A 24,030-nucleotide genomic window follows, 5' to 3' on the forward strand; every position below is an offset into this window, starting at 1 on the left:
CATTAGAATACACTAGTAAAAAGTAAAGCTATGAATGTAGCTAAGTATTTAAATACAGTCCCTTGGGAATTGAAACAGTATTTTAAATTTAAAAATGCATTTTTAATACATTTTTATCTGTTTTATGATCTTGTGACTATTCCTGGAATTGTTTAAATAATCTTTCTGCTTGCTGCTAACCATTTTTCCATAATTTTCATTTTCATATTATTTTAATATAGGTTTTATTTCTTTCACATTTTTTTCAATTTCCAGAGGGATATTAGCAAGAGACTAACCTGTCAGTTATCAGAAAGGAGGCTTCTCATAAACTATGTAATCTATTTTAATAATCTGAAAATAGATTTTTTTGGAATACAGGCAATAATGCTCCTGTACTGTTGACCACTTTGCATCCTGCTCCACACTGTTTGAATGGGAGTCAAAGCGCTGACCCAGAACAATGCCAGGTCCTCACATCTCAGGGGTCTTTACTGAAACTTGTAGTCTACATAAGTATATGAATTAAATCCCTCTAGGGTTTCAGTGTTGCATTACAGATACAGAAATAAATGAGAATCAAGCTGTTTATCTAACTTTACCTGCACTTTGAAGTCTCCTCTAGGATAAGATTCTGTATATCTTAGTAATCTTTTTTTCCCTCTAGGATTTTCTCATTCAAAATGTGGCATAAAAATATTGGTGATTATTCTAGGAGTTTTGTATCTGCATCCAAATCTTAGCTCTGTAATTCAGACACATCCCCAGAATTAATGCTTTTTAAAAATATCCTTAACTATCATTTGGGGAAATTCAAATGTATTTTCAGAGATAGCTGAAAACTCACACAAATGATCAGATATCAAGGAGTCAATCTCAAGGTCAGTACTTTTTATTTGGATATTTAGATACCTATGCAGGGCTATTGATTTCAGTAGAGCTGTGAAAATGAACACCAAATGTGGATCTGGCACTGACTCTTTCCTTTAATCAGTATTTCTAACAGATGATCTATTAACAGAATATTATTAAACATTAGTCTTTCCAAGCGCTCATTACCTTTCTACCAGAAAGAGAACTTCTCATAGCACAATGAATAATACACCTGCTTTTAGCAATATTTGCTTTGGTGCTGTGTGCATATAATAATGAGGTGTACCAGCCTGCCTGAATATAAATGGCGTGAGATGTATGGGACACCTGTTGTATTGTGGAGTTGTAATTAATAACCAGAAGGCTATTCCTGAACACTAAGTTGGGAAAGGTAAGTATTAAACTAGGTCCGTGACTGATAGTAGACATCTACTGAAATGAAACCCAAGCAAGATTGCCACTAAAAATATATATGAAATGGAAATGGCTTTCATTGTTCGATTAACCTAACTTTTATAGTTTATAAATTACTTAAAATTTGTTTGCATAGTTTAGGTAAAATAAAAATAACAGTCAACAGCAAATGAATCTTGCAAAACATCCCCCTGAGTGTGACTGAATGTACATCACTGGCTGATGGATTGTATCCTGGGAATTTTTTTCATTCTGTCTTTTCTTTCTTTCCCTGAGGTGATTCCACAAGATACTAGTAGCTACTTCAGGCACATTACAGAACAAGATGAATGAATTGCCAGATTAAGTTTGGAAAATCCTATACACCAATCCGTCCCTCTTCCTTTTCAACACCACCTGAAGCTTCAAGTTTTAGACCATGGATAATTCTGACTTTAGTGACTAGGAAGAATGTGCTGGTGACCTATTCCAGATTACTACTTCTGAAACAGCTAGTGTCCATTTTCAGGTCCAGTTCTTGTACAAAAATGATCTTTAGCTGACATGAAACATCAATACCTTTGGTCTAAAAAACCACACGGAATATTCATAGATATACTGAGTCCAGACTTCTTGATTTGTTGACAACCTGTGTATATGGTTTCTTTCATAATTTTACTAATTTGATTAAGTACATTTTCCTTTACTCCTATACTTAAATCTTTAAATCTCTTGACATTTAAGTGAGATTAGTATATGCACCAGTAAGACCAGGACCATGGAGGGTTACATGGGAAGTCAGATAGAACTATATTTGTTATAACTCTGAGAAATCCAATTGTCTGATAGCTGGTAGCAATTAGAAAATATTACGAGAAAAAAGTCCTACAATTACCTTTTGTTTCATAAAGTATTTACATTCACAAATTTCTAACTAAGGAGCACTCAAACATAGCATAATTGCTTGTTGTGAGACATCATAATTCATTCCTTGACTAGAGATTTCCCTTTACCCCTCAATCTGATGAGGCTGAAAAAGAATAAAAATAATGTCTAACATGCTTTTGCATGTGTTACATCAACAAAGTTAAATATTTGATTGCCTATACTGTATGCTTCAATTACTGGTCTATTTTCTTGATTTTTCACAAGTAAAATGAAGGTGAATGCCTGGATTTGTTCCAGCAACGGCTGTGGGTAAAGTGAGTCAGTTTTAGACTGTGTAATAGTTTGGTTCTAGACATGAGTATCCCAATATTTTCTCTCTACTCCCACTTTACCCTCCACCACTTAAACACATAACTCATAGTCCATAAAAAAAATTACCAAAATAGTTTCTAAGTTCCAAAGAGGTTGAAGATTTTATGAGCCTGCAGGTGGGTGTAATGAATGCTGACACCTGAATATACACAGAAAAAGGGACTGAAATAACTGGCCAAGAGATGAAAAAAGTTTAAAAACTGTGAGCAACTACTCCTGAATTATTAGATATGTTGAGCTGCCTCCCACAATTTCACCCTGAGAGGAGACATGCTCAAACATCTGTGTAACTATGTGAAATGGAAAAAAAAAATATTCAGGACGTTCGAGTAAGAGTGTTTGCTACCCTTTAAGTATGCACACCTAATGGAACTAAAACCATAAGTTTCAAACTTCTGTGTAACAAAGAAATATTGTAATAGTTGCTTGTCTAACTTGCTAATCAAATAATATCAGAGAAATAGTTTTCCTCTGTTACAGATCAAAAAGAATTCATGCTTCTCTTAAAAATAAAAAGGAATCCTTGCTTTTGAAAAAATATGGCCTTCACAAGATTTATCTATTTTTAATTACAATTTTAGAAATTTACATAAAATGCACACATTTTTAAAACAAATTTAAAAATATTTTCTGACTAATTTCCTCTCACCTGTTCCTCTTTGCTATTAAGAAGATAATTCAAGGTTGAACTTACTTTCCTTTCAATTTTTTTCCTCAGAAAAATATTGTTTCCTGTTTAACTGAAGTACTGAATTTGGAGCCCATAACCATTACACGGTTTTGCAGACAAAAAGTAGAGCAAGCAGTTTTCTCAGTTAGGATCTTTCTGCTCAAATGTGCCTTTCTTTCCATTGTCTGTAGCCAAATCCCAGATTTCTCCTTTGGGTACTTCACGGATGTCTAACATTAAGTGAGATACAGGTAGACATTTTTATTCAACCTTTGCTTTGATTTGCAGTTACAGCTACTAGGATTATATCTTTGAGATGCATCAGTCGCTTCTCCCTTAATTATATCCTCTGGCAATCATTTAACAAAAAGCTAAAACTGTGTTCATATGTACACATAATCATGGATAAATTTGCTTGAAAACCCCTCCAGTATTGTTTTTATAATCCTGCTGTTGCAAAGTGTTGAAGAGCTATTAAACTCTGATGTGGACTGAAATGTACATCTCATCTTGAAAAGAAATTTATTTAGTTTTGTAATACAAGTAAAATGCACACTTCGGAAACAAAAGACAGAAAAGAAATCCACAGTCCAGCAGCTTCCTGGACATATAAAAAAGAACTGAGAAGAGCAAAAACATTTAAATCTTCGAGTATGTTGAAAGAGGCTGGATGAAAACTTGGCAAACAACAGGAGACAAAAAAATATATCCAGTATTAATAAGAATATAAAGCACAGGTGTTTTCTGAGATTCATTAGATTCTTCCACAGTTCGTGTATCTTCTTCTTGGTCCTTAGAGTCAGGCCTAAGAATATGTTCCTATGGTCAGTAAACCATACAGACGAGAAATTAAAGGCCTCAGAAAGGAAGTCAGAGCAGGAAACCCCTATATAATTTAAAAAAAAAAAAAAAAAAAACTCCAAAAATAAGAATTGCTGAAATAGAGAGTGTATTAAATACCAACTTCTTTTCCAGATTTAAGGACCTTTCAGTGTTTGTGTCCACAAACACCCTTTGGAACTAATTTACTAAACCATTTCAAAACATATAGGTAAATAAAATGAATATAGAGTAAAGCACTATTGGCAGATGATGCTGCTCTCCTCTCCATTTTATGTGGGAACACAGGATGAATCCTCTGCCCAGCCTGAAGGACTTTCAGTGCATTTCTTCCAACAATGAACTCACGTTCATTACTCACATTGTAGTTAAATATTCACTGATCCCAGAAAACCAAGACTCTGCTGTGTGCTGGGTCTGGACGCTCCCTTAGAAAGGAAACAGCTCCTAGAGACAGGGATTGCATAAATCATTGGTCTGTCATTATAAGTGAATGCCTCTGTTCTTGGGCTAGTCCAGTGCATTTGTGATTGCTTGCTCTCCCCTTGTTAATATTTAAGTTTTCCATAAAATATTGTGACACTAGCACACTGTTCCCCTTGATTTGTTTTTTCTCCTGATTTTTTTCCCTAAGCAGCCTACAGATTGCTGGCTAGGCTGTTCTACTGGGCTGTTGGTCTCTTGCATCTTCTAGGTATCTGCTTCCCATCATCAAACAATTTATAATTAGATTAGTTACTAGATCAACTACAGTCAAAATCAAAAGAAAAAGTCAAAATCTTTGTTTCCCTTCTCAAAACATCCTAATCACAAAACTACAGGATTAATTAGTGTAGGACTATTTCTCTTTTCTTCTAATGAATCAATTCTGCATCATTCTGAAAAAGCAGGGGATAAGAAAAAATTTTAATTCCATTTTGGGCACAAATTCAGGGGTGATTAGGTACTCAGCAGAGGTTTTAATTTCAGCCTATCACTGAGTATACCTTAAATAAAAGACAGTAAATCTTTACTTGTTCCTTTGGCTATCAGATTTTATGACTGCTCATCATGAAAAGCTCTTCTGATGCTAATGTTTTTATGATTAATGCATCCATAGAAATCTGATTGTAGCTTAACATCCAGAAATGTCCAGTTATTTAATTTTCATTATGAGTTTCTTTTGTTTTCTCTTTTTTTTTTCAGAAATGCAGACCACAGAAAATAAAGCTGAAAGGTAAGGACAAATCTATATAGGAAAAAAGATGAGCAGAAGCTAGTTTAGAAGAAATTATAACAATTGCATTTAACAAAATCTAATTAAGAGTGCAAGTAAAGATGCTGTTCATGGATTTATGTGATGATAATGCAATAACAATCTACTTGTGATATGTAGCCTTGTTACTTTACAAAATCTGAATGAAGTTCACAGAACCTGTTTAAGCCAGAGCAATATTAGCTGAGGCCACTATCTAATCAATTGCTTCATAATAAATGGGCCCCTTGTTTACAATAATATTTTAATTCAAATTTATCTTCACAATCTAAAAAAGTGTATAATTGCTTTAATGATATTAGCTGTCTCAGCCTTTATTACAACACTGGACATAATTACCCTCTTTAAAGGTAATTTATAGACCTCATTAACACTCTTGCCTCTCTGCTGTGATTAAAAATCTCCTAAGAATTGAAATTTCTCTGAACAGTAAGAGAATTGTTGTGATTTATTGTTTGCCATTGCTGAAATGAGCACAAAGGTGATTTATTATAGCTGATTCCTGCTGAAGTGACTACAATTGGACCAGGGAAGGGGAAGTCAGGAGCTCTTGGTAAAGCAGTTTACTTCTCTCTGTCACAGAGCTGCAGTTTAATATGGGTCCTGTCATTTGCTTTCACAGGAGCGTAAAGAAATCTCTGGCAAATAAAGCTACAGCAATAACTATCTTGAGAAAAAAAATCTCACCTTTGCTAAATAGAGAGCAATTATATTTCTTTATTGTAAATTAAACCCTCTGACATAGCTTTAAGGACTCAACAAGGTGATATTAACATGATTTTTGCATACAATGTCTTTGAAGCCATGGGAGATATTTGGCTTACTGGTTGGATAGAAAAAACCTGTAGCTTACTTATAATTTACATTTTGCCTTTTTGTAGAAGGGAATTTATAAATTTCATTTACTTAAAAATGTAAATCTACACTACAAGGAAGCTGTCTGAATAGGTCAAAACCATAGCCTCATAAAATCTAGTGTCTTCTTTACCTTATCTTCTCAGTCACTATGTAACATTGAACATTTAAAAAAATTGTGAAATCCCAAAGACAAACAAAAATGAAGCTGAGGAACTTACTATAACTTACTACATTAGCATACATGAGGACACTCCTATCCTGGCTGTCCAGAATACATAGTCTGCAAAGTAGAGAGAGTAGGGTCAGCAGTTTCCTACACTGATGATGGAGGTGGTACATATTCTGCTTGGGGCCAATAGAAAGAGTTCTTCCAAAATAGCATCCAGAACAGAAGAAATACAGTACTGTTTGGAATAGGATCTCTTCCTAGGCCTGAATGCTGCAGATCTGTTGTTTTACACAACATATACACATTGCATCCCCTGAAAGAGCTGGGATATTCTGCTTCTACAACTGTGCAAAATGCATGACTTCAGGGGAGGCTTAAAGTCCTTCAGGAAATACAAGCAAGTATTAAATGGGAGACCTTCTCCCCTGTGGGGCATACACTGCTTTCCATATTTCACAGAATTTAGCTCTGCATTATGATGAACTCAAAGGCTAATTGCTCATGAATAACATTGATTGAATCTTTAGCTGTTCAGAAAAATAAATACTATTCAGCTATTTTTTTTAATATGATATTGCATTGATTTTTTTATGACAAATAGGTGTTTGGTGTAGTTCTCTGTAGCTATTTATGAGACTAAATTAATTGTTTAAAAATTGGTTTTGAGCACACAGTTATCTGGTTTTTGTCACTCTTACTATGAATATGGATATATTTACTCTGCAAATATACTTTTCAAATTATTTATACAATGGAAATCAGAATTACAAAAAGGGATTGCTGGTGAAGCACTAATGTGTGGTTTTTTTATTAAACTGTCAAACAATATATATTGAGTTGCTATTTTTATGGAACTGATAATTTAATATAAATACTGATAGGAAACAGCATTGTGTATCTGTGGGTCACATACATATTTCTAAATAAAATAATCCTACAGGTAAGAGAATGAGACATTCTGGTTCCATTCCATTAAAACTGTATCAATCCAGTTATACTAATTTTTTATTATTTTATTTTCTCTATAGTAAGTTTATATCTGCTCTAAATGGTATTATAAGGAGCAATTCCTCTTCATTTGTACTTAATAGAAACTATGTTGATATAATAATCTTTCATTGAAAAGTTGAAGAAATGTAAGCATCAAAACCGACACTGACGTGGTCAAATTTACAGATAATACAATGTATATGAAACACAGTCATATGCACTATGGATAGTGGGGGGGGAAGTAAATCTACACATTCAATTAAAACAAAAGGAAAACAGAAATTCCTTCATACAATCTACATAATTGTGTTAATGAAATTCTAGAACACTATTTTTTAAATTATCTTACTCCTTGCTATTTTAATAGTGGAGTCTATATATGCTGGCACATAAGACATGATTTTAATATTGGTAGCATGAGTTTACAGTCAACTTTCATTCTTATATTTTTACATTTTTATCTTTGAAAAAAATATGTATATTATACATTGCAAAATGTAGTTTGCTTTTCCATACTTTTAAGGCAAGAAACAAAAAGGCAGATGCTTTGTACTTTTCTCTTCTGATGGTCACTTGTCATCTGTAAGATTTTAAGATCAGTGAAGCATTTTGGAGGACAGAGAATTTTAAACTTAACAGCCACTGGCAGGTGAAAAGTATTTTATGAAAAATTCAGTTGTTCAGATGTGAAGAATTGACTTTTGTTGTGATAAAAAATATTATTATTTATTGATTCCCCTTTAACCTCTAAAGTTTTCTCCTTACTTTCCTTTATTTGGAAATTGCAGAGAATACAATTTTCACTTGAAATAATTTTTGAAGGCAATAGAATATAGACATAAAGTCAGAGGTCTAAGTTTATCCATGGAAGGCTGACATTTAGTAATGATTCCAGGCAGGTGGACATAGTACTTCAATAAATACATTATAGTGATTAGAGGGTGTGTGTGAGTCAGTAGAGGGTCAGCAGCAGAAGCTAAGCTGTCTTCAGGAGCATGAAAGGAGAATACCCCAAGAGATAACGGTAAACAGAGTAGATTTTAAAAACCTTTTGCTTTTTAAAACCTTTGTATCTTGCTTTACAGTCTTCTAGTGAGAGGAAATGTAGGAAAATAATGAGAAGACAGGCATAGGCCTTCTTAAAATGACCTCTCATATGTAATAGAATTAATAATGTGAATATCATATCTGACCTGGTTAGTGGTACAAATAACATAAATGAACTGTGCAATCTAATGGGATTTGTATATAAACCAACTCCAAATGAAGTATTCAACACAATTTTATTTATAACAGCAGATATTTTTTGCTCATGCATGATTTGTGCTTATTCCACATGCAGTTTTATCAATTTACTGGGGTAATTTCTGTTGCAGTTTTTCATGACCCATTAGTAGAGGGTGTGCTGTTCATTATAAATTCTTGTGAAGCTGAACAAAGACACTGGACATGTGTTAGGGAGCTCTTGGTGTTTTATTATACAGCCTTCTGTAACTCCAGCAACCAGCCCACTGCTTGGACTCAAAAGGTGTTGATTAACAAGCTCTTAAATTCTTACAAACCTCTTCCACAAAAAGTGTTGGCTAACAAGCCCTTAATTTTGTTCAGCATACTTCAATAAGTTCTCAACTCCCAGAACAATTTCCTCAAAGGTGCTGGCTCACATGCCCCAACACCCAAACAAAGCTGCTGACTGAGCATGAGTCTGAAGGCAGATCAGGACTCTGGCTCAGGACTGTGGTGCCTCACCTCCACAGCATGCTGTCCTCTGACCACCTTTCCTGTAGCAATACTCAAAATGGTTGAGACAAAACATGAAAAGGTCTGGTCCTCTGCACAGATAATATATTTCTATTTCATCTGTGTGAAACCCTTAACACCATAAAAGATGCTTAATTTACGTTATTGGCAGCATAGGGATTGCTGAATGGATAAATACTATGTGATATAATTTATATTTTTATATAAATATCAATCTATTGCAATACCTATGTATCATATTTGTGATATTAGAGATAACATTTTAATGTATGGAGTATTTAACAATGAAATTAACATGCTTAAAGTTGGAGCAAAAATTTTGGAATTACATATGGTTCGGGGCACCAGAAGGACTGTGAGGGAGAAGACTGTAATAACTAGTCTGATCATCAAAATCTGATATTTCCAAAAGACAGCAATTCAAGTGCTCAATACTTTATTAAACCCTTTCTCCTAGTACAACTCTAATTCATTATTTACCTTGCAATAGTACATAGGCAATGCACAAAGCTGATGTTACAGCTGTATTCTGCCCTGGAGAATTTGTCATCTCAAGGGGATAAATACTGGGAATAGAAAACATTGAAATTCTTGTGTTGCAGAAAGTATTTGAAATACTTTTTCCTTAGTATAGCTAAGGTCAGGAATGTCAGTGCAGAAATCAGAAACCAAAATGTGTTTTCCCAGACTCTCTTTCAGATGTTCTAAGCACAGAAAGTAGACTTATCCTTTATTTGCTGTTCAAACTAACAATTTAAAGTTTAGGATTCTTCTCTTTAAGTACCAGTTCCTTTCTTAAACCCCTATTGGTAAGTGGTGCTGCTAAATAATGCCAGTTTCTCCTGAAGTTAATAGAAATTACATCATTCAGTACAATCAAAAACTCATGGGGTATAACATTTAAATCTAATTTCAAAAGACCTTCATAAGGTGTTCATAGTCTAAAAAAGAAGCCTGCTAATGATGAAGACCTACCTATCATCACTGCAATGCCCAGATGTGATTTACTGGAAAGACACATCATTTATGAAAGGAGACAAAACACAGATAATTAAAGTTTTTTTGTAACATTTACACAAATATTGCTTTTGCTGTGAACAGCATATTTTCTTTAGCTTTGGATGAATCTGAGAAAATCAAGCTATTCCAATGTAATTGAGGTCTATTTAAACTCTGCTCTTGATCCTAATTCTGGTAATGGGCTACATTCCCTGTTTTATCTGAAGTGATTCAACACTGTTATCAGCTGAAATTTATAATCTCATCAGCATCTTACCAGAAAATAGTTTTCTATTAAATGTTCTGGTATACTTTTTAATAAGAATGAACTTATACAACCTGTATACTTTAAAATTTAGAAAATTAAGTAGATAGATATATATAGATATAGATGCATACAGTGATATAATTAGAGAAATGACAAATTAAGTCTTATTCTGGTCATTTTCAAAAGTATGTAGTCTAAAAACTTCCTGTTTCACCTTTCAGACTGGGTATTTTTTATTTGCAGCATGATTAGCACTTTTTAACCACTGTATGTTCCTGCCAGAAGCAGTGCAGCTGATATAAATACTAGTCTGCATGGGAAGAACAGGTTTAGAATATGTCACAACTGTTTTCTTTCTATGCTTATTAATTTTGAGGCTTTTGTACAACCTCTTGGCTTAGAGCCTATGTTTTGACATGCATTGACAAGCTTGGGATACTTTTTTTTTTTTCCTGCCATAACAGAAAAAAGAAGTTGAAGTGCCTATTTTGGTCAAAACTGGAATTGCTGTTTGAATAGGCATGTCTTAAGTAGAGGAAAATGTCTGTTGAAGAAAAAGTATGGAGACATAGAAAGAAATTAACCTGGGTATCATGAGCCTTTTTCATCTTTCTTACAGGTACACTCTAAGACCTATCTTCTCATTTCTGCACTAGAGAAATAGGCAGAGATCAAAAAGATAAAAGTTCACCACATAAAGGTACACTTAGAAAAGGTAACCATGCAAGTCACAGGACCTCTTGGAATAGGGAAAACTGAAAAATAAGCAAAGATCTGACTTGAGACCTATTTTACATAGTAATTCTAATTTCTCTATTTCTCAGTTTATTTTTTCACCTATTTAGGCAAGAAAAATATTATTCTAATTTATTCAGATAGCATGTGTTTATCAGTGTTTATGCTATTGTTATTTGTGTAAAAATTCTTCGAAAATAACAGCCAGGTTATTTTAGTGATGTCGAGTTGCTGAAAATAGAAAATAAAATACTTTGGGAAACATTAAAAAGGAATAAATTCCAGAATTGGGATTCCAAATCTTGTTATAAGTGATAAAAATGCTTTGAAAAAATACGTGTCTCCTTTGAAATTATTTAATAAGCTGATTATTTGTTATAAACCGAATTGATTCAAGAGGATTTTTAAAGTATATTTCCTATATGTTTTTTTCAGATTTATGAACTGATTTATAGAAAATAAAAGAAAAAAATAAACTTAACAAAAAATCCAAACCAAAATTATAAAAATATCACCAAGGAGGTACCAGAGCACCATTTAATATGATGAAATAAAATTAAACCTATCAATAGCATTAAAGTCTACAAACTGAATATTTTTTAACCCAAAGTCAGTGAAGGTTGTGGCTATATGACAATGGTTCCCTAGATTTCAAGGGAATATTGTTAGCCTCAGTTCAGGTATTTATTGTGGCTTCCTCTGCCACGTAGGTGGAAAGCATTCTCTGTTTCAAGTCACAGTAGCCAGAGACTATCATTCTCAGTTTCCAAAGATCCTACAAGTACCAGAAACATGTCTAGGTTCTTCAGAATGAATTTTTCATTCTTGTATTGTACAGACTTTTATTTCCTTGTAGACTTGTACATGGATATACAGACTTATATATAAAAGATACTAATTTTTGTGAGTGGATAGTAAATAGCAATGCCATCAGTTTTACAAAATAGTACATTTAATTCCATACCTGCTCTACCTTCCTTTTCAGCTGTTCTTGTATGTCCTATTCCATGCAATGCTTTATAGCTGTCATGAACTTATTCTGACCTTTTTATATTATTAAGGGATTTAATTGGAACATCTACAGTTCTCTAAGAGGCACATCCACTTCTAAGTGATATGTGGAGAGGAAACCACAATAAATTTTCATAATAAAAAAATGCCTTATAGTGTACACTAGAAAAAATAAACTGAAACACAGTTCTACAAAAGGAATTTGCAGTCTGTATTGTTTTCAATGACCTTTGAATCAGATGCAATGGTAAAATCTGCCACATAATTGCAAGGAGAGTTTGGACTTCAACAAATATGTTACTGCTCTTGCTGTGAGTTGTAAGCATTCACTGATATCATACCTATGTGAACTCAGTTGCAACAGGAGCTGGGAAAAGAGATTGCAGAAGTCTGTGTCCAGGCATTAGCTTGTCAAATATTCTTGACGCTCTTTACTATTTCTGTGATGATATCTCATATGCTTGACCCTGCATTGTCACTACATGTCCTCAGATTAAGAATATATTTTTCAGCTGCAATTTCTGATCTCTGTCCTCACATCCTTCTTTATATCCCCAGTGCTGCTCCCAAAGCACTGATGGCACTTCTGCACTGACCCTGAGTCAAATCCAGCACTGTTTGAATCCAGCACGCGAACATGAGTTTATGCTCCTCCTACAACTGATCAGGCATCATGTGATGAAAAAATTTTACACACAAGTGTTCTTTGAAATTTTGACTTTTTGTTCTCCTAGGGTGTTTTGTTTTGTTTTGTTTTTTAATATTACTGTAAAGTTACACCTTGACCTTTACAGACACGACTGTGAAACTGCCGATTTATTTTTTCTTGACATCAGTAGGGTATAAATAATTAAATTATTGCCATCAGAAAATCAATATGTATGAAGGAATGGGTAAATGGAAATCTTATGCTCAGAAATCAGAATATTTCTGGCCACAAATTTTTATTTTTTTTTTTTTTCTAGAACTGAATACTGTAACATCTAAATTTTGATGTAAAAGGAAAAGGCCATGAAGGCAACTATGAAAAATGATTAGAAATGATAATAAAGCAGCTTGTTCAAATTTATTTTATTAAGTTCATTTTGAAAACATAAAGATGAAGAACTGCCAGCAGCACTTCTCATTTCACTAATGACTGTTTTAGCAAAAATATACATCAATGACAATTATTTCAGCTGCCTACCATTCCTCCCCAGCTTCAGAATCTCCACCTTTTACTTATTTAGGGATCAGTAACTCTAGTTTTCCGCTGACAATTCTGTGACAAAAAAGAACATACTGTTGATGACTATTACTCTTGTGTCATAATAGGTTTATATCAAATTGAAACATAATCTGACATCATATGAATGTGCATAAATTTAATTGAAATTAATTGTCTCTTCTTTCACAGAATTCACTAAATGCTTTGAGCAGTATGACAAAGATACAGAAGTGTTGAGTACCTCAGCTGTCTCCACATCCTGGGCAAATAGGTCTCCCATTCCTTCCAGAGAGGCTCCATATTTTCCCTAGTCTTCCTTATATCATTGTTGTACCTGTAGAACTTTTTCTTGTTTACCCTGACTTCCCTGAGTACAAGCTCAACTTCTCTGCTGGGATGAATGGGAGATGAGCATGCAGGTGATTCCTGAATATTAATCTACTAATCTACTAATTAATCTAGGGAGAGGGCCCCTCTCACTAACAAGGTTTTATTCCAAGGTAGTTTACCAAGCAGATTCCTGAAGAAGCCAGTCTCCTCTCCTGAAGTTTAGGGCAGTGAGCTTGTTGTGTATCCCCCTTGCTGCTCTGAGGATCTTCAACTTAGCAATTTCATGGACCCTGTAGTCCAGGCTCTCCTTGAGCTTCACATTCCTCACTGCCCTTTTTTGCTAGTGAGACAAAGTTCAGGCATAGCATCTGTCCTGGGGTGACTTTATGATACTGGTATCCCCAATCATCTGGTTTATGTTATATATTAAGTTCTGCACCTTTAAGGCTGGCTTTGAGAGCAAGAGAGGGGGAAGAAGAAGCATGCAGTTTGTGTTAAAGAAAAACATCACTCCCACACATCCCGCTCCTGGACTGTGGTGTCTGCAGCACGGACAGACAGCGGGACAGAGCTTCTCTCTGGTTTTTACTTAGTTTTAGCTAGCTGAGGCAGAGGAGTTCCCTGGACCTTTGTTTTTTTTCCTTTTTTCCTGGATCTGTGCAAGCCTGCTCTGGACTGAACACCCAGCCAAACCCCGGGAGCTCACGCCTGTGGCCCACCGGGGCCTGGGCCTCGGCACTTTCCAGCGCCGGAGGGACTGATAAGGAACCTGAGCAAGCCAAGCTACACCACATGAAAAGGACTTTTCTTCCTAGATTTGCCATCCCATCGAACAACAAGAGGTTTTATTATTTAATATTACTCAATTTCTGTTAAATAAACAGCTTTTTCCACTTCTCTCCAAAGAATTTTTTTTTTTTTTTCTTTTCCGGGACCAGAAAGTGAGGAGGGGCATTTCCCTGGGGAAATCCCCATTTGGAGTTTTCCTTCCTAATTTGCCCTAAACTAGGACAGCATCTCTTCTCATCGACTTCTTTATCACTTGGAGAAGAAATTACGTAAAAACATTTTAGGAACCTTCTGTTGTGCTTATGCCCCACTGTGTTGTCCTTCCAACAAGTGCCAGGGTGGTTGAATTACTCCTTGAGGACCAGGGTTTGTGGCATGAACCCATTCTTATTCATCTACAGAGAGCCTCATCTGCTCAGTCTTCCTGGTTAGATAACACATAGCAGACCATCAATATTGTCACCTGTCCCTGTCCTCCACTTAATCCTGACCCATCCATTTAATCCTGTAGTCTCAGTCAGTTTCTCATCCACCCCCAGGTGGATGCACTCCATCTGTGCACTTATACAGAGGGCAACACTTCTTGCTCATCATCCCTGCCTATCCTTCCTAAAGAGCCTGTATCCATCCACTCTAGTCATAGGAGCCATCCCACCATGGCTCCATAATATCAATAAAATGACAGCCCTGCAGGCATGCGTGAGTCTCTAAGTCCTTTTGTTTACTCCCCATGCTGTGTTTCCACAGTGATATTTGAGTTGGGCCCCTGATGAATCTGTCTTACTGTCTGGGGTGACTGGAATTCCTCTGTGCTGCTCTTCAGGTGTTCTCCTGATGACTTGCAATCCCTCCTCAGGCTCTGGACATGTCTTGAGGTGTCTGATATCAAATTTGTAGGAGTGTGATGGATTGAGCTTCTCTTTCCCCAGCAGGCTTTATTTAAAGTTCTTTAGTACAATAGAGGGTAGATCAAGTCCACAGAAAGTATACTTAAAGATTGGGATACATACTTTGCACAGTACTACTGTGAAAGTATCCTTTATCTGAGCTTTTTTCTGCCTAGTTCTTTGACTGAATTAAAAAAGAGTTTTTAAAGTATAATTACTTTTCTACCTCTCTTTTCATACTTACTACAATATAATTATTGAACATCCATTGATTGTTAAAGATCAACACCTCACATTATGCAGAAGTAGATTCCAAATACTTTGAGAAAGGCCAGAAAAATTTTATTAGTGCAGAAAAAGACCCCATAGTATGTTCATCTGCAAGTTTTGCATATAATGCTTTTAACATAATTTCTGTTGCTGTGAGAGAACACTTCAAAAGGATTATTCATTTTATTGTCTGTTAATTTTGCGGTTGTTCCGGTAAGATCAAATAGTGTAAATCTGTTACAACCTCTACTAAAGCAAGAACGTTTTCTTTGCTGTCAAAGAAACCTTGGAGCTGGGTACATTAGCAAGTCTAACCTTACTTACAGAAATCTGCCTTTTTGTGCTTATTATTATTCCTAAAGCCTTTAGAAATAACACTATGCAAATACATGGTGCACACATGAAAGAGAAGAGTATATAACAGAACAATAACATAATTTATGAGATGTGACATTTTCACCAAATAACTATTCATGTAGTTTTTAAAAAACAAAGTGAATAACTGCATAATTATTCATAATTTGGCACACTTTTATTGTTCTGTAATGAGTTACCGCTTGTTTAATAATGTCATGGTTTGCTATGTTATTTAGTTGTTAGTCATCTTAATTTCAGTAAAATCCAAGCAATGTTCTCAAGATACAAAGCTACTAGCAGAAAAAGAACAGACCCCAAAACTGATAAATAATCATTAGAATTCTCACTTACAAGAAAATAATACAGATATGATCATCCGGAGAAGTATGAGGAGCTTAGTTTAATTGATAACATTAAAATATTTTGCACTCAACACCTAAGAGCTGGGGACTTCATTTCATATTAGGTATCTGTTTTTTCTCTGCAGGACCTTTGAAAACATAATTAACCGATGTCACATTCTTTGCCTGACTGAGAAGACTTATGGAGACATCAGTCTTAGAGTTAGTCATGAGTGGTGGAAGAGCTTAATGGATTAAAGCAGATCATGGATCAGGGTGCCCTGGTGGCTCTCAGCTCACAACAATGTCATGCTTGCATAGATCTGGCAACAGAAGATCATTCCTGTTGAGGAATGTTAAAAGCCATCTCATCCTGCCTATATACAGGATTCCCATAAAACACAGGATTCTCATGACAACCATGTCCTCCTCCTCTTCAGCTGTCAGAGACTGGTCAGCAGTGCAGGCACACACGATACTCTCCATTTTACCCAAAACATACACATATTTGTGGATCCTACAATCACTGGCATGATCCACCTGCTTGACTGGCTCTCCTGCCTAGACCCCAGCCTTTCCAACAGGTCCCCAGCTGCCAGCTGGTCCAGCTTAACACTCACAAGTGTGTGCAGACACAGACACAGACACAGACACAGACACAGACACAGACACAGACACAGATACACAAACACAAACACATATAGACACTCATTCCTCTTGCACTGCACATTCAAAAGTCCCCTGGATGTACTGGCACAGACTCTACCCTTCTAATACTCTGTCTTGGATCTGACACCCAGCTACTTGGTGACTGGTCCAGCTTCAAGTTTGCCAGAAAATACAGGTTCACACCCAGGACTGTGTGTTATATAGTCCCTGTCTAACAGCTGGCACATGGGCACACCTGTGGCTGTGCTTCAAGCATCAACACTTAGACTCTCACCCACCTGACTCCTGATGGTCTCCCCAGTTGGTGGATATTGGTCCAGGGATACCTGTATCCCTGCTCTGACTCCAGTAGCAGCCACCAATCTTCACTCACACACAAAGAAGTCTCATCAGTGTCTGGCCCTTAGTCCCCATGGTGCTCTTACATAGAGAGGGAGGTTATTCAGAGAATAATAGTAAAATTATACAGACAACCCTTTTCTGCCTTCCCCTTGCTTCGTTCTTCCCTGAATTCACTCTCCCTGCATATCCCATTCCCCCACCCCTCCCAGTCCAGGTCTTTACAGTCTTACCAGTAACAAATCCAGGATGATTCTCCTGGAAGTGGTACCTTCCTTGACAGCTTGTCGATTAGAGTGACTGGTGAGGTTTGTTTCTTGTTGTCTCCATGTTTGTTTTGTAATGTCTGTGCCTCTGTGAATTTTGATTCTGGTCTTCCCCTTTTCCCTTTTTTTCTCAATTGACATGTTCTATGATTGTATAACCTCCCTGGAACAAGCCTTCTCTTGCTTGCACAAGCTATCATCCCTTTAATACAACTCATCAGATTTGGGTCTCACCACTTCCTCCTTTATCATTCACCTGTCAGGTCTGTGTCCCTGCATGTTCTTGCTTGTGACTTTTTCCTTTTATTTTTGTCCTTCCTTGCCCTGACCAAACACCCTTAAAAGAACAGACACTTTCTTTCCACACACCCTTACGATACTGAGGAAAAACTGCACTGGGAGGAAGATAGAGTTGCACTACTAAAGCACACATTTTGGATGACCACTCACATCAATGGAGGTACCAGGCTGGTGTGTCTTGAAAGATGACTCTTCCTTCTTTGCCTGCTCAGGCCTTAGACTCACCGTGAGATAACTTAGCTGGACCCAGTACAAAAACCCAACGGGACCCCCTAAAAGAATCACTTCATCCTAAAAGTGAAAGGGATTGGCTTTATAATGGTATACAGCAGCTGGTTTGCTAATGCTTCCTGATCTGTGGTAGTAGAAATTCTAGTTAAGCAAGACACTTAAGGATGTACTTATTTTAAGCTGCTCTAACTGGCAGGTGCTTAAAACCCCCACTGAGCCCAGGCTTTTAGAACAAATTGGATAGTACTGTCCAAGGGAAAAGTACATCTTAAATCGCTTTAAATATACCTGTGATTAAATATATTTGTGTTTAAAATACTTGTGTCTGAAAAGTTTTGAATCATTTGTATGACTGAAGATCCAGGAATGCCTTCAAGACTTAGATGATAACCTACTAACAGTGAAATCTGTTACGGATTTTTAGTAAGAGTCTTTAAACAGCAGTTTTCTGGCAAAGATTAAATTAGGGTTTTTTAAAGTGCTATAAAAATCCTAGTTTTATTTTAACATGAAAAGAATATTCTAACATAGAAAAGGGTGTACACAAAAAGAAAACTTTCTAAATAGCTTCATTTCACAGCCATATATTCAGACTTCATATTTTACAGCAGATTGACATGAATTTTATCCAGCATAGCTCTGTACAGATACATTGGTTAGTGTTAAGGTGGTGTGCTTTATTTCCTCTATCTCAGATGGATTTTTCTCTACTGTTCAGTATTTTGTTCCATTTCCTTGGCTATATGCAAGCAAGAAGTTTATTACTTGTCCCCCTCTACTGCCTTTATCACTTTTTCCTTTGACTTGAGGCATTTAGAGATTTTAGCTACACTTTTTAGTGATGAGATTTAGGAACATTATGATTTCACAGTGCACTGTGTTAAAATATTGAGTTTCTGAGCTATTGATCTTTAAGGGTTCTTTCAAAAACAAGATTACAAACTTAAAAAAATGTTTCGCATTTTGCCCAATTCATTTTTAAAAAAATCCATTATGAAATCTGTATTGTCAAGGTCTAGCATCAACATTTCTATTTCATCTTAGCACACATTTATGGAATAACAAGAAATAATTTTGTTGAGGCCATTCAGTCTTTTTCCTTACTCAAAATCTATACATTTTCTTGCTCATGAAAAACAGTAACAGAGTTATATCACTGCTTACACTGCAACCTTGATATTGCAGATTCTTAAGTCTTACTTTGAGGGAAAAGGAGGGGGGAAAAAAAGAAGATTAACTATTCTTCTTCAGAACTATCTGAAACTCATAATTACATTTTCCACTCAGCAGTTCAGAACTTACTTTTGTTCCAAGTCAAAACAAAATTACATATTTGGAATTTCTTACAGAAAATTATTTGAGACTAAAATGCCTTGCAGATTCAGATATAATTTTTACTTTAAAAATATGGTGTTGTTTTTATTTTCCCATTTTAATTATATTTAAAGGATTTTATATCACAATAAGTATAACATTTAAAGTAGAAGGTTGCTATAGCATGCTGAAGCATCATATGGTATACTAACCATATATATATATATTACACAATTTGATACAGGATGTTGTTGCGATGTGCCTCGTGGAGGCAAAGAGTTGGTTCCAGATAAGCATTGCTCCACCCCAAACCCATTGTGAAGGTCGGCCCAGGTGTTCTGATTGGGTTTGAGTCCCTGGGGGGTTTCTCCCTTGTTGTGTTTCTAGTGGTCCCTGACCCTGAACTCCACCCTCAAAGGTGGAGACCCTTGGGAGTTCTGTCCCTCAAAAACCTCTGCTCAGCCTCTGTTCAGGGCTCTCTGTTCTGGATCTGAGTTTGTTCCCATGCTGAATAAATGGTTTCATGAACTGGGAGCCCGTCTCGTTGGTTTTCCATGCTAGTCCCCAGAACCCTGTGGCTTCTCTGGACGAGATCCTGAGGTTGCAGACTGCAACAGTATGTTCTAATATTCAGTACATCTTAGTAATAAGTTTTACATAGGCCTATTTTTCAAGCTTTTAACTAGGGTTTACCTGAGAAAAGTATCTGGACAAGGAAATAGATTAAGTCTTTTGAGACATGCATGGAAACTGGCAGAACTAACAGCATTACTCTACTAATTTATTTAACCACTACATCACTTCCTTATGTATAGCTTAAAGTGTATTTCTATCCATTCACTGAGATACCTGTAAAATGTGGAAGTGTATGGTTTAGATGTAAGAATAGATGTGAATGATGTACGGTAACAGAAAGCAGACTTAAACACATCTAAAAATGTTGTAAATAAACATATTAACTTTTAAAAAAATGGCAAAAAAAAAGGAGGTAGGACTTTAGAAGGTCTTATGCACAGAAAGATTGTTTGCTATGATCAGGTCTGGTTATTCACTCACAAAGTTCTCATACCTTAATTATTTTTAAAAAATGTGTGTGAACCTGGCAGCCTGTTTGCATGCCACTGGCTGTCCCTGGATTGCCTGGGAAGGAGACCCTCTGTAAGAGCTGGGCTTGCTTTGCTAACAGCAGCTGCAGGATGGGACACAGGCAGTGCCCAGGCACTGCTTGCAGGCTTGGCAGGACTCTGCACACTGGGAAGGTCGCTCTGCTGCCAAACCTGCTTACACAGACTGTCCACAGGCTGCCTCTGGGCATGTAACAAAGGGGAGAGATCAATGAGCCATTAACATAATTGCAACAGTTTGACATCACAATTTTATAATACTATGTTTGTATTGTTCCAAGTTTGGAAAATCACATTACACCCACTATTTTATATAAATAAAATTCAGTTTTATTCTAGTGAAGAAAATTTTTAAAAGGCTAAATTGACCATATTAAAGCAAGTATGACCTCTAAAGAGTTGATGTTAACTCTACTCAAATTAAGTAGAAAACCTTAGAATAAGAATCATGTTTCAGAAGGAAAATATAATTGAGAATGACAGAGGCATTTAAGGGGGATTTGAGGAAATAAGTAAAAATATAAAAATAAATAACTGCCTAGGGTAATACCTTTCACTTGTACGAGTACAAATCATGCATCAAAAGATCAGGCCACTTTCTTAGTCTCACCTGGGAAAATATGTTCTGTCAAGCTCATTTCTGTTCATGAGCTGTTTTGTGGTCTTGGTCTTCCACGTGTCTCCATTAACATATTACTTAATACCCAAGCTCTGTTGAGAGTATAATCAAAAGGGTTTCAAGGCAGAGAAACTGAGGCTAGTCCAGAGTATTTTCTTGGGCTGATGTAAGTGCAGAATGACCATGACTGTGGTCTATGCTGAATTTTGTTCCTTTTACTTGTGGCAATTCTCTAAAAGTTATTTATTTTTAGGTAAAAAGAATTAGAGACTAATGCTCACTCCATGGAACATTCTTGTAATATTGAGTATGAATGGAATCTAGCTTGAAGGGAATGGATTTTATCATAAAGGCCATCAACTTTCTGCACCACTTGGCCAAGGATCTGTGGAGAGCTGCTTAACACAACTGACACAGATGGTAGAGGTTTAGCCTGAGCCATACACATATTGAGACTAAAGTAATAGGTAATTGCTTATAAGGTGGAATTGAGAGTATAGTTCAAAATTATAAATTCCTTGGGATCCTGCAATGACATTTGAAGGTAGATTAACGACAACTTCAGTTTAACTTAAAATATTGGACAATAATTTTTTGACAATCCATCTTGTGTTTTTAAGTATTTTTATCATTTTTACAATGATATGTAAAAACACTGTATGTCTCTCACATGAAGCTGGTCCCATTTTCTAAACATAGACCTTGGAAACTGTAAAACTCTGTACTACGCAAGTAATTATTACAGCTTATTCTCATACAACAGTTGAGGGAACATTGACTGTATTGGATCAGATGAGCATGTAATGCAAATACATTTAAAGTAAATATATTTTCAGGTTAAATGGCTTGTAATGATTCGAGTGTATGCTAAAACTACTCCTTGCAGGATAGAGTCTTCAACCAGACTCTTGTTAGTTTGAATTTATGCTTACTGATTCTATAGCTTTCCTTTCCTTTCCTGGGATTTTTATGGCTGGTCACCCTAGGACAAATATGTTTTACAAAAACTAGTAAAAAACAAGGAACTGTTTAATAAGCAATAAGAACTGGAAATCCAAGATCAATAATTGTCTTTCTCTTTATAGGTCCTAGAACATTTAGATCTTGTCTGTTTGGGATTCTTGTTTCTCCGAGACTGATAAATATCACCCTGAAATTTGGTGGGCTTCAAACATAAAAAATAGAAGAGAAATTTTTCACCAATAGAAAATGATCTGCTGAATAATTTGGAATGTCCCAGGAGGTATCACAGTTGGAAAACGGTCCTTAAAGCCTTAAGGCTTTGTTCTACAAATCTACTTGTTTTGCCACTCTTCTAAAATGTTGACTACTACCTTCAGCACAACTACCTGAAGATATCTTACAAGATAAAGACTTTCCACAAATTTTAATGAGATACAAGCATGAACTAGCTGTGAATATGAAAACATTATTGTGCCTATTATCACTAGAAAGAAGTAAAATGCTTAGAGTTGCTCTCTAGAGAAACAAAGACAGACATCAGGCAGTCTGAAGATCAGTCTGGATTTTTGTGGATTGCAGTCTTCTCTGATGATTACCTTTATTCACTGAAAGAGCCATAGAATGGTTTGGGTTGGAAATGACCTTAAGGATCATCTGCTTCTCACTGCTATGGGCAGGCTCACCTTCCACTAGATCAGGTTACTCTGAACTCCATCCAACCTGGTCTTAAACATTTCCAGGGATGGGGCACCCACAGTGTCTCTGGGCAATAGGTTCCTGTACCTCACCACCCTCATAGTAAAGAATTTCTTTCTTATATATAGTCTAAACCTGCTCTCTTTCTGTTTTAATCCGTTCCCCCCATGTTCTGTCGCTTCATGTTTTTGTGAATAGTCCTTCCCCATATTTCTTGAAGGCTCCCTTCAGGTACTTGAAGACCTCAATAAGGTCCCCCCAAAGCCTTCTCTTCTCCAGGCTCAACAATTCAAATTCTCTCAGCCTTTTCTCACAGGAGAGGTGCCCCATCCCTCTAATAATCCTGGTGAGCCTCCTCTGGATTTGTTCCAATGGATCTATGTCCTTTCTGTGGTGGGAATGTCAGAGTTGGATGCAACAGGTGGGGTCTCACACCTGGTTAATTAATCATTTTTTTAGATCTAATTCTGTGTTTGAAAGTTTAATTTATAATAGAGGTAGTATTTTACTCATGGAGGTATAAAATATTAACAGAAGTATGGTTTTTGGGGAGAATTAACATATTTTTCTTTTCACACAAAGAAAATGGCCTAACAAAACTGTGTCACTTTTGGACACAGCCTTGTTTTAGAATCTGAAACAGGAAAATTTACCTTAGACTATTGCTGAAGTGTATGTTGAACTCAGATAGATGCTTCATGGTGCCACCTAATTATTTCCGTGTGATTCTTAACTCACAATGTGTTCTGTAGTCTTACAGGGAAATGTGTGTCTTTTAGAAAGTGTGCTGGAAGGATTTTTAATGTTTTAGGCTTAACAGGAACCAAAAGGTCTCAACTTGGGTTGGGTAAACTGGTAGGGGCTTCCATGATAAACCAAGAATGAAGACAGGTTCACTGCAGATAGAATTTTAGCTTTATTCTCCTGAATGAAAGTGTGTCCTATAATAGAAGAATAAAGGCTAATTGTATAAATGAGATTTGGTTTATTCCTAATCAATAATGTAGGAAAAGACCTTTGGCAAGGTAAACATGTTCAGTTTCCCTGCTGCACTTCTTCGCTCCTTTTTAAGTTCCATTCTGAAGTGCAGTCAGCAAAAGTTTTTTGTTAATATATGCAAAATCAGACACAGCTGATCTTGAATATGCAGAAAATGCTACAAAAAAACATCTGTGGCAATTGAGAAACTGTCAGGTCACTGATTAGAAATTCATTGTCAGATTGGGCTGTTTTTACTTGTCTGTTCAGACAAAGTGCAGGGGATGTT

At 36.0% G+C, this 24,030-nt stretch overlaps 1 long non-coding RNA gene across 1 annotated transcript in view; it reads left to right on the plus strand.

The window, feature by feature from the left end:
• Window positions 1-1,094: 1,094 nt before the first annotated feature.
• Window positions 1,095-24,030, plus strand: part of LOC131576514 (uncharacterized) — a 56,726-nt gene continuing 33,790 nt past the window's right edge. Inside the window, exons 1-2 of the long non-coding RNA XR_009276998.1 lie at window positions 1,095-1,243; window positions 5,201-5,231. This is a non-coding gene — a long non-coding RNA (uncharacterized LOC131576514). The remainder of the gene's footprint in view (window positions 1,244-5,200; window positions 5,232-24,030) is intronic.

This window comes from Poecile atricapillus, chromosome 2 (genome assembly GCF_030490865.1).
Source record: "Poecile atricapillus isolate bPoeAtr1 chromosome 2, bPoeAtr1.hap1, whole genome shotgun sequence".
NCBI lineage: Eukaryota > Metazoa > Chordata > Aves > Passeriformes > Paridae > Poecile > Poecile atricapillus.